Below are 271 nucleotides of genomic sequence, written 5' to 3' on the forward strand. Positions count from 1 at the left end.
GCAGGGAGGAGGGCAGAGGGCAGAGCGAGGGGGCTGCAGGGAGGAGGGCAGAGGGCAGGTGCTGCTGACCCAGTTGGGACCCTCCCCCCCACCTTGCCAGGGGCTGTGGCCGGGCCTGTGCACAGTGCCCGCTGTGAGATGGTGACCCTGAGAGGGAGAGAGGCGCACCTGCCCCCCGACCCACACAGAGTCCCTCCGGCCGCGTCCTGAAGTCCAAGAGCAGCCTGTGGCGGTGTCCCCAGTGCAGGGAAGGCAGTGCCCAGCGGGCAGG

The sequence above is a fragment of the Myotis davidii genome, unplaced genomic scaffold, assembly GCF_000327345.1.
Source record: "Myotis davidii unplaced genomic scaffold, ASM32734v1 scaffold807, whole genome shotgun sequence".
Classification (NCBI taxonomy): Eukaryota; Metazoa; Chordata; class Mammalia; order Chiroptera; family Vespertilionidae; genus Myotis; species Myotis davidii.